The sequence below is a fragment of the Nematolebias whitei genome, chromosome 14, assembly GCF_014905685.2.
Source record: "Nematolebias whitei isolate Nwh7 chromosome 14, NemWhi1, whole genome shotgun sequence".
NCBI classification, from domain to species: Eukaryota; Metazoa; Chordata; class Actinopteri; order Cyprinodontiformes; family Rivulidae; genus Nematolebias; species Nematolebias whitei.
In genome coordinates, this window is record NC_056511.1 from 24100482 (window position 1) to 24111001 (window position 10520).

Below are 10520 nucleotides of genomic sequence, written 5' to 3' on the forward strand. Positions count from 1 at the left end.
ATATATGTATGTGTGTGTGTGTGTGTGCGTGCTTGCGTGTGTAAAATGTTAACTACAGACCTAATAGCAGATCCAGAGATACATATACAGTATAACATTAGCTCCAGAGCTAACATCTGTGGTGGGAACAGCTAACCAAAAAGTTAATAGACCTTTTTCACGACAACCGGAAGTAGCGTCTCATGGTGCTGGGTAACTTCTGGCTTTCGCGAGTCTATGCAAATGCAAGGCTTTTCTTTCGCTGATGTGGAGGAAATTGCAGCGGTGAATTATTGAACCAATAAACTTGGGAAAGGATAAAAGTTCTTCCATGAAGAATATATCAACAGCTATCAAGGTAAGAAAAGAAGTAGCTTTGCAAGCTAACCGTTAGCTATAACATATGAAGTACATAAACATCGTAATAAAGCCTAATTTAGTATGCTAAATTATTTGGAATATTTGAGACAGACGTGGTATAAACTTTTAAATGATATTTTAACATTCTGATATGTGTTTGCCATTACAATTTGAAATTTGAATACAAATTTGAAAACGTACTAAATGTTAGTTATGAGATGCTATGATGCTTGATGTTTAAATTGTGCTTTACTTCTGCATAATTAAAGGTCAAATATTGTCGAGGGACAGGTAGTTGTCAGAGCTAGATGCTTCACGTCCGTGAAGAAAAATGAGGAACCACAGACTGCAGGTTTGAAACAGTCAGAAAGCCGGTTGGCTCATGTTCATTAGAGTTCCTGTTCATTTATGACAGCTGAAGAACTTTTGACATATGATGGACAACTTCTGTACTACTGAGAGCTTACAGTAACATCTTCCTGCTCAATGGTTACTGTTTGTGGTAGCAGCAAAGTCTGTTTAGTTCTGCTGATGTTTCAGCTTGTAGTGAACCTGGTCTGACCCTGATCTGACCCTGATGACCTCAAATCTATCAGATGGACAGGGACTGTTATTTCATTGATCTGAATACAGTCTGAGCCATCTGATGACTTTCTTTCTTGAATTAATCAAGCAGAAAAGACAATTTTCTATGATCATCACTGTTTACAAATGTTTGATAATCAAATTGTGTTAGTTCACTCAATGTTACAGGTTGAAAAGAACTACTCATTTTTATTTTACATAAACAGTAAGTAATGATCTTTATTCCTCATTTAAAGAAGAAATCAGGTTAATATGCATTTCTTGATTTTCTGTCTGAAATGAGCCAAGTTTTGTAAGTATGTGAAAGGTCGGTTTTCGGTCAACTAAAATGTTTACCGAGAAAGATGTCATGTTTAAACTTTTTCAGAAGATTACCAAGTGTGAGACTCCAAAAAGTCTGAAGTCCTACAATAATCTTTCTGTTTGTTACTAAACAATCCTTGACTTTTAATAACATCTTACATCATAAACCACACCTCTTTTCCTGGTCCATCGACCAATCAAAAGCTCTCAAATGAACCGGAAGTCGACCCATTTAAAATGTGGCAACTTCCCAGTTCATGTTAGAACTCCAGAGAATTCAGGAGAATTCCAGAGAATTCCAGAAGCTGGAGAGCCTGAGGAGATGAAGAACTACAGAGTTGCTGGAGTTGAAAGATTCTGTTAGAGTCTGAGAAGTTCTGAAGAATGAAAGGAGTTCAGAGTTCTTGGGTGCAAACGCGTTCAGGATGATCCAGAGACGTTTTGGGATTATAACTTCTGTTTGAACAAACCACACACGACTATCTAAGGATTTCAGCTGCTCTCAACGGAGACGCTGAAAAAGTCTGGAGGATTCTCTATCGAGCTGATTTACGTCAACCAGGTAACAGTCTCCTCTTCGATTAAAGTGTACCGGAGGCAAGCTGAGATCTGATGAAGCGTGCACGTTCTGGTCAAACAGATTAATTCCCTCACATATCTCTCTGTAAGATAACTCCATTTCATCTTAAAACTCTCCTCTTTCTCATAAAATCAGTACAGATATTTTAGAAATATCTGAAGCAAAGTCCTCGTTCACCGCCGAGTGATCGATGTCCCTTTTCTGTGAAACTTGTCTGTTATTATTTTCATATTTTGCCAAATTAATGTAAATGTTTGATGTTAAACTTTGATTCTGAAAATAAATGGCCGCATTCACTTTGATGGGTCAAAGATAAATAACGTCTCTTGTTACATTTCTGTTAAACTCAATGCACGACATTACACAGTCAGAAAGATGAGGAACTCGTGAATATTGTATGCATATATATCTCATATATTGTCATACTACAACTGGTGGCACGTACTTACGTGTCTACTACAAGCTCATCTTCAAAACTAGAATCTATTACTTGTTTAAAGCTAAATATGTTATAACAAGTATCATATGCATGTGCTAAAAACAGTTATTTGTTTTAGATCTCACTGGGTGACGGCAGGAGAAAAACTACGTCAACTGAAGTCCCAATCACTTATCGCACATCCTAACTTTGGAGCTGGTACCATACAGGTTTGGTCCTGTGCCACAGGGCTCAAAGATGTTTTACCAGTGCCCACCTGAGAAGTCCTGCGTAGCATCATTCTGCACCACATGGCTCCACACTTCCCTGCTCTTCCTTCAATGCTGCAATCTTCCCGTGTGTTTTGTGTCCACACTTCACATCTTCAGTCTCTGCAAGTGTCACTAGAAACGTCTTCTCAGAGGCCAGAACCAGGGAGCAGTCCAGATGTTCTGCAGGGGTACAGCTTCTACAACCAAGGCTTACTGCGAGCTATTTCCGTGTTGCAGAAGTGTGGAGTCTGCTGACATGTTTTACTTCAACACCTTCATCCATGTGTTTATATCAATGCAGTAAGAATCATAAAATGTACAAATCACCCTTTTGTTCCTTCATATTTTTAATATTCAGTCTCAAGCTGTGAATCACTGTAAATACTGTAAATAGTCGTTACTCATGAAAAATACATAAATGTGCCAATTTCTTTAAAATAGCATAATTTTGGGAAAAATATCTATAATCCACTATCAATTTATAGTGTACAGTTAAAATGTTAAATAGTTAAGTTTTTTTTGTTGTTGTTTTTTTAGTAGATATTGTAAATTACACTTGTTTTCCTTTAAATACAACTGAATCACTCCACAAAATTAAATAAAAAAACAGTGAAGTATGCTGCTCAAGTGTGTTTTAATTGAAGAATATTTAAAATAATGCAAAACCTTTAAATAACTAATTACATAACACTAGAACAATATGTAACAAGCTTGGGTATGGATGTTATTTTTATTTTATAAACTTACTGCAACAACGCCTTAGGACTTTCATCCAAGGACAGAATTTATACACAGAAAAGACACTTGGGTTTGTCTACAAGTAAGCAGGAGACTGTTCCAAGATACAATATAAATTTTATTAACACTAAGTTAAAAACCTTTTCTAAACCTTTTCACTTCACTTCCGGCGAGCTGATGGACAGCAGCTCCCTCTGGCTTCTCTGCAGTCTTTTATCATCAAACTGACCCGTCTTTCGAACCGGACTAAAGCTGGTCCTCCTTCCAACCGAATTCGGTGTTCAGTGACTCAGAGAGCCGGACGGGTCTGTCCAAAAAATATATATATATTTTGGCCCAGGACCAATCGGCCGCTCCCCCCCATCGGTCACTCTGAGCGCACCCTGCCGGCCAGGTGACCCCTCGAGCTGGGGAGTTGACGCACGAAGGTCCTGTGTTTTTTCTCTCTCTCTCTGGACCTCAACAAACTCTTATCTGGTCCTTTGTGGTTCTACCTGGTTCCGACAAATATCGCCGGGTGGTATTTTGCTCATTTTCAGCTGGACTGGCCCTCGTGCTGTCTCCATAGGTGTGGGGGAAGTGTACCTGTGTCCCTCGAATTGGACCAGAACCGAACCGAGGTGGCTGTGGGGGATTTCGTCTTCAACAGAGCCGGTCTCAGCTTCAGTGAGCAGCCCGTTACTTTCACCGAAGGACTGTCCACCTCCGTGGAGTCGTTGTGTTCACCTGGAGGAGGCGCTCCGGTGCTTTGAAGCGCCGCCGGACCGGAGCAGAACCGCGCCACCGGACCGGGCCGCCGAACTGGGCCGCCGGACCGGAGCAGAACCGTGCCGCCAGACTGGGCCGCCGGACCGGAGCAGAACCGCGCCGCCGGACTGGGCCGCCGGACCGGAGCAGAACCGGGCCAGGGATATCTTCAGCCTTTTCGTCTCTCGTGCTTGGAGCGCCGGAGCCGAACTGGAGCAGAACCGGACCGGACCAGTTGCCGACTTCAGCCTCAGCCTCTCCGGTCAGTCTCGTTTTTTTCACCAGGGGTGCCCCGTGCTGTCGGGTGCTGAGAAGCGGAGGAGCAGAGTAAAGGAGCGGGTCTGCGTGGTGCTCGAGAGAAGTTCGGAGTTTGTATCGGAGTTGCTCAGGCCTCCATCCAAACTCACCTGGATAATAATTAATTTTATTCCGGATCACGTTGTTGGCCCCTGTTGATCTGAAACAAGCTTGGATCATGCCTTTCACTTCATGAGGATTTTCTGGCAGCTTGCTCTGCTATTTGCTGTGAATTATCTGTTTCTGATTCGGCCTGTTGATTCTGGACCCAGCATCTGTTTCCAATGGGAGCATCCATCCATCCATCCATCCTTCTTCACTGGGGGGCCGGAGCCCGCCTCAGCCCAACTCAAACTGCAGTTGGGCCACCTCGTCGGGTTTGTTTGCCCATTTGAACTGTGTCGTTTTATGGTCTGAAACTTTTCTGCATCATTCATATTACTGTCACTATTTTCAGTTCTCAGATTATCTGGAGTCACTGAATCTTGTTAATACACCTGAATCTGTCCATCACTGCAACTTTCACTGTTTTTGGGTTCTGAATGATCGCGTCTTCATTAATGTTTCTCATGGTTCGATTATGGGGGCTAATTGTCACACTGTTAACTCCTGTAATTACACATCAGTCACAAAAAACTCAAGAAAATGTCTGATAATAATGTTACTGCTCTCAGGGATTCAGCCCAACCCTGGCCCCCGCACTAATTACAGCACACCAAATGACTTTAAAAACGCCTCTGGGCTCCATTTTCTGCATGTAAATGCTCGTAGCCTTCTGAAAAAACTTGATGCTGTGAAAATCCTGGTCAGTTCTTCTGAGGCAGATGTTATCTTTATTTCTGAATCCTGGCTCAACAAATCTGTAATGAATAATGACGTGGCAATCAATGGATTTAACATCTACCGCTGTGATTGTCAAAAAAGGGGGGGTGGAGTCATTATTTACATTAGAGATTCTCTGGTTTCTAGTCTTGTGACTTCCAAAACAATTCCAAACCAGTTTGAAGCCTTATCTGTAAACATCACCTTGAATGGAGGCCAGATTTTAACTGTAGTCTGCTGCTATCGCCCCCCCACAGCTTCACCTGAGGCATTAATTGCCATGAAGGAATTCCTTGGTAATTTAAAATTCAAAGAGATCTTTTTGGCTGGAGATCTCAACATTGATTGGTGTAAGTCGACCCCCCTCTGTAATAAATTCAAGGAATGTTGCTTGACTTTCAATCTTACCCAACTTATCAATTCTCCCACTAGATTAAATAAAACCGTCCTGAAAATTCCTCCATCTTAGACCTGTTTCTAACTAATATGCCTCACAAATTCCCTGGTACAGGTGTATTCGCTGATCTTTTGAGTGATCACTGTGTGACAGCTGCTTTGAGAGATATCAAACTTCCACCTTCTAAGCCCAGATTAATTCAAAAAAGGGATTTGAAACGTTTTTGTGAACAGTCATTCCTCTGGGATCTGTCTCACTTTGACTGGCATCGTATTCTGTTAACTGATGACGTGAACTCTGCTTGGAACTATTTCCATAATAATTTCATTTATTTCCTGAACATACATGCTCCTTTTCGTCAGTTCAGAATAAAGGGACAAGACAGCCCCTGGTTTACTCAAGAGCTAGCTGACCTCCTGCACAGGAGAGATAATCTTTGGGCCGCAGCGAGAAAATCTGGCTCAGATACTGATTGGTTGAGTTTTCGACAGATGAGGAATAAATGCACAACTGCTGTTAAAGCAGCAAAACGCAACTATTTCTTATCTCAGACCTCCAAAAATCTAAATGACCCTAACAGATTCTGGAAAACCATCAAATCTCTCTCAGGCACCCCCTAATCATCTGACCTCCCATCACAACTTCTCATTAACTCTGTTCCTGTGTCAAATAAGCACGAGATCCTGAACTGTTTCAACAAACATTTTGTTGCTTCTAGTTCTTTATTTGACACAGTTACTAATGGAAAATCAGCCACTTCACTTAATAACCAAACTTCTACAAATCAAATCCCTCCTACAAGTCAATCCTCAGTTAATCACAGCTTCTCTTTTTCTCCATTCTCAGTCAGTGAGGTCAATAAACTGTTAAAAGATCTTGATCCTAAAAAATCTGCAGGTCCAGATGAACTTCCACCTTATTTCTTAAGGCTGGCTGCTCATATCATCACAGTCCCTGTGACCCACATCTTCAATCTCTCCATAAGACAAAACTCCATCCCAGACACTTGGAAAACAGCCTTTGTTCTTCCTTTGCTGAAGGGAGGAGACCCCACCTCACTGAACAACTATCGACCAATCTCTAAACTCTGCATTTTAGCCAAGGTTCTAGAAAAACTGATAAACTCTCAAATCAAAAATTACCTGGACTCATTTAACATCTTACCTCCACATCAATCTGGTTTCAGGAAACAACACAGCACAACCACTGCTTCACTGAAGGTTCTTAATGACGTTGTTGAAGCACTGGATGCTAAGGATTATTGTGCTGCACTTTTCTTAGACCTGTCTAAAGCTTTTGACACTACGGATCATAACATCTTGTGTCATAAACTCTCAGAAATCGGTTTCTCAGAACACACTATTGGTTGGTTCTCTAACTATCTTTCAGACCGGAGGCAATGTGTTCAACATAATGGTACTTCCTCCAGTTATTTAACAGTCAACAATGGTGTACCACAAGGCTCAGTCTTAGGACCCACCCTCTTTACAATCTACATACATAATGTAGGTAAAAACATCCCTAATGCATCCATACATTTCTATGCTGACGACACAGTTGTTTATTGTCAAGCTAAAACTGTTGCTAAGGCTTTCCAGCTTTTGAAATCTGCATTCAACATTATCCAGACTGATTTGTTTTGCCTCAAACTTGTCCTAAATGCCGACAAAACCAAAGGGATGCTTTTTTCAAATAGGAAGTTGGTCCCAGCAGTTCTTCCTCCGATTTTATCCTCAAATGGTGTCCCCATTGAGTTTGTTGATTCCTATAAATATTTAGGTATCTTGGTCGACTCACATCTCTCTTTTAAGCTCCATGTGGAAAACTTGGTAAAGAAACTGAAAGTTAAACTGGGTTTCTTTTTCAGAAACAGATCCTGTCTAACCCTGAATGCTAGAAAACGCCTTGTATCTGTGACTTTCCTTCCCTCAATTGATTATGGTGATATTATTTACATGAACGCTCCTACAAGAACCTTGCAGATGTTGGATGCTGTCTATCATGGTGCACTAAGATTCATAACTGGCTGTGATTATCGTACCCACCACTGCACACTGTATTCACTGGTTAACTGGACATCATTAACTTCACGCAGACTCTCCCACTGGTACATTTTCATCTTTAAATCACTTCTTGGTCTGTTGCCTTCATACATCTCCTCCTACATGTCTCTGCGTGAGTGCAGCTACGGAGTGCGCTCTCAGGACATTATTACATGCAGTGTTCCCTCAATGAGGACTGAACTAGGCAAAAGGGCCTTCTCCTATTCCACTCCTGTTTCCTGGAACATCTTACAAAAAGATTTGAAGCTCTCGACCTTGACCTCTCTAAGTGTCTTTAAGAATCTGTTGGACACCTGGCAGGGACCAATGCTGACATGTTCCTGTTTTTAGTTTTCTACATTTGTCTTGGAATCTAGCTGTTTTTTGTTTTGTTACCTTTTCCTTTTAGCCATCCTATTTGTTAAAAAAAAAAAAAACTGTACTATGCTTTTTTATAACTGTTTTGTTGTTGCTGTTGTCCATTGTTGTCATCTTTCTTTGTTGAAATCAGGTCTCTCTTGTAAATGAGTCCTCGAGGCTCAATGGGATTTACCTGTATAAATAAAGGTTGATTGATAATGGGGGCAATAATGATTTTTAAATATTCAGCCAAGGCCGAGGCTTTCCAGTGTTCAGTCAACTAAAAGACAAAAGGATGGTTCAAGGTAACATGAGCAGAAATTCACCCACAAGTTGTGATGCACAAGACAAAGTGGAACGAAACCAACACAAGACTGGACTGCCACTTTCAACCTGGAATATAAATATGAAATTAAGTAAACAAAAATAAATATGAATAATATTTAAGAATTACAAAACAAACAAACATGGGCCTCACATTCACATATAAAAATAGATGAAAATGTCCCCAGCCTTTAGTTCAGTCAGCCAATCTTCTCTCAGGTAAGACACTGACTAATCATGGTGACTCAAGCAGGAGTGAGAGTCCACCAACGCAGGACTGAGCAGAATGAGGACAGCTGGGAGTCACCTGTAAAACCACAAAATAAAATATGATTAGCAAGATTGTTTCATTTATTGAGCTTATTGACATTAGTATTATTATTGTTGACATTATTTCCGTGAAGATCAATACATTTTGTGAGTCAGTGCATGTAACTTGATCTCTCCATGACTTACATGACAAGTTTATAATGTACTGTCTTAATGTGATATTTACCTGTGGGTGGATGTGCCACCAGGTGAAGTGAGTTTCACGTGGACTCCAGTAGCAGCTTCTGCCTGGCTAGCTTTCTGTGAGAATTATTCCAGGTGAAGAGAAAGAATCAGCTCAAGCTTTAAGGCAGCTGGTGGTGGATCCGCAGACAAAATCCTCCTGAGTGAAATGCCGGCAACATACAAGTGCTCCCTGGCTTCATGCAGAAGTCGGGACCATCATCTCTTCTGATCTCTTGGATCCACTGCCTCCTTTGGTCTGGGTACGTCGTGAAAAGCATGGTAGGACAGATATGGTTGTTTTCTTGCCCCACAAGAACAACCAGGAACTGAACAAAAGAAATTGCGCCGAGACTGAGCCATTTTTCTCACTGTCGAATGCTAATGCTAACGCTATAGCCACCGGAAGTTGTTTAACACCACATCCGCTTTAAAACCCGGAAGCGTGAAAAAGGTCTATTAGCTGACAGCTAGTTTGCTAATTAAAAATAATTAGCATTAAAATGCTAATTTGAAAAATGTTAAAAATGTATGCTGGTGAAGATTCTCAGTCATCCAGGACATGATGAATTCAAAAAGCGTTCAATACAAAAACAACTGGACTTTATTTGTAACAGAAGACGTTTCGCTCCTCATCCGAGGAGCTTTCTCAATTCAAAGAGCAGAGAGAGAGAGATACAGGTTATAAGGCTGAGTGAGATAAGACACACACACACATAAGACACACACACACACACACACACACATATATGTAGATTGGCAGTTCACACCTAAAAACCTAAACAGTAGGTCTTTGTTCCTCTAATTCACAGTCGAGGCCCCTCTGTTCCCATCAGGTGTGAAAACCGGCTGGGGATCTGTTTTAAAGTTGCATTACATGTTTTTGAAAGTGGAAATCTGAGGGCTCCTCCTCTGTTAAGAGACGGCTTTTCTCTTTTTACATAAATTGCTTCCTTCACCCCCCCTCTCAAACCATCTGTGTTCTCGGTCCAAAATGTGCACATTTTGGTCCTCAAAAGAGTGTCCCTTATCTGTGAGGTGGAGGTGAACTGCGGAATTTTGTCCAGAGGAGGTGGCTCTCCTGTGTTGAGTCATGCGTCTGTGAAGAGGCTGTTTAGTTTCTCCAATGTAGAGGTCTGGACAGTCCTCGCTGCACTGGACCGCATACACTACACCACTCTGTTTGTGTATGGGTGTGTTGTCCTTAGGGTGGACCAGCCTCTGTCTGAGAGTCCTGCTGGGTTTGAAATGTACTGGGATCTTGTGTTTGTTGAAGATCCTTCTGAATTTCTCTGATACTCCAGCAACATAAGGGATGACAATGTTTTTACATCTGTTGTTCTCCTTTTTCTGTTTATTGGTGTGTTTTGTAGATTTCCTCGCTTTTGTCAAGTCAGCGAGGAAATCTACAAAACACAGTCTTTCTGGTTCAAAATCACTGTGCACCAGTGAACCAGAAAGACTATCATGAGAAAGTTATGACACTCCTTAGTGACTTAAACACTTATGAACCTCTGAAAAGAGATCCAGGATGTGGTTACAAGAAGAAATTGATAGATTGCCTGAAAATTTTGGAGCAGGACAAGGCTATTGACCGTTTTCTGTACCACAGACTGTACCCAGGGGAGGCCACACCTAGTCTGTATGGTTTACCTAAAATCCACAAACAAGGTGTACCTTTAAAACCAATCGTTAGCATGATTAACTCTGTCACTTACAATGTTTCCAAATATCTGGCGTCTGTACTCATCCCTTTAGTTGGCAGCTCAGAACACCACATACAGAACACCATGGACTTTGTGGA

The 10520-nt window shown here is 41.3% G+C and overlaps 1 protein-coding gene across 1 annotated transcript in view; it reads right to left on the bottom strand.

Moving 5' to 3' along the window:
• LOC119420251 (palmitoyltransferase ZDHHC20-A-like) overlaps positions 1–10520 on the bottom strand; it is an 85433-nt gene that overhangs the window by 69693 nt on the left and 5220 nt on the right. The window lies entirely within an intron of this gene.